Below are 714 nucleotides of genomic sequence, written 5' to 3' on the forward strand. Positions count from 1 at the left end.
TCCTTAGCTGCCTGTTTTTACAGAAAATAAGTTAATATGTGGAAGCAAACATCACTCTGATTTCTGTTTCATTTGGACTTTAAATCAACATTAAACTGCTGCTTACAAAGTAACAGTGATAATAATACAAGTATAAGGTTGGACAGGTGCGATTCTGTTTAATGAGAATTACTTTTAATACCTTGAGTACATTTCACTGATAATACGTCTGTACTGTAACTAGTACTACTGTTTGTAATGGAGTATTTTCACATGATTTTACTGCCTTTGCCCAAGGAACATAATCTTCTTCTTAATGTGTTCTTCAGAGTTATTTAAACCTTGTGTGTACAGACTATCAGTGGATGGTTGGAGTTGAACTGCAGAGACACTAGATGTCAGTCTTCTACTGCATTTCCTGGTTCATTAATCTGAGGGAGATATAATACACATAAGATATTGTCTTTCTCTATGCTGTAATTTGTGCTGCGATATACAGATTAACACTGAATTGAACACTGAATTTTGCAGATTATGAAATGATGCCAGAAAAATGTTGATTTCAAAACAAAAATGCCCCTTATAGCACAGGTTTTATCAATTAAAGACAATAACAGCCCCCCCCCAAAAACTGTCTATGGTAATCTGTGTTAATTCAAATTAATAGTGTGTAATATAATCTCAAAGACATATCTGAATCAGATTTAAATGCAACAAATAATGAAGTTGAGAGTA

This window comes from Morone saxatilis, unplaced genomic scaffold (genome assembly GCF_004916995.1).
Source record: "Morone saxatilis isolate NCDOM2014 unplaced genomic scaffold, NCSU_SB_2.0 Contig9, whole genome shotgun sequence".
NCBI classification, from domain to species: domain Eukaryota; kingdom Metazoa; phylum Chordata; class Actinopteri; family Moronidae; genus Morone; species Morone saxatilis.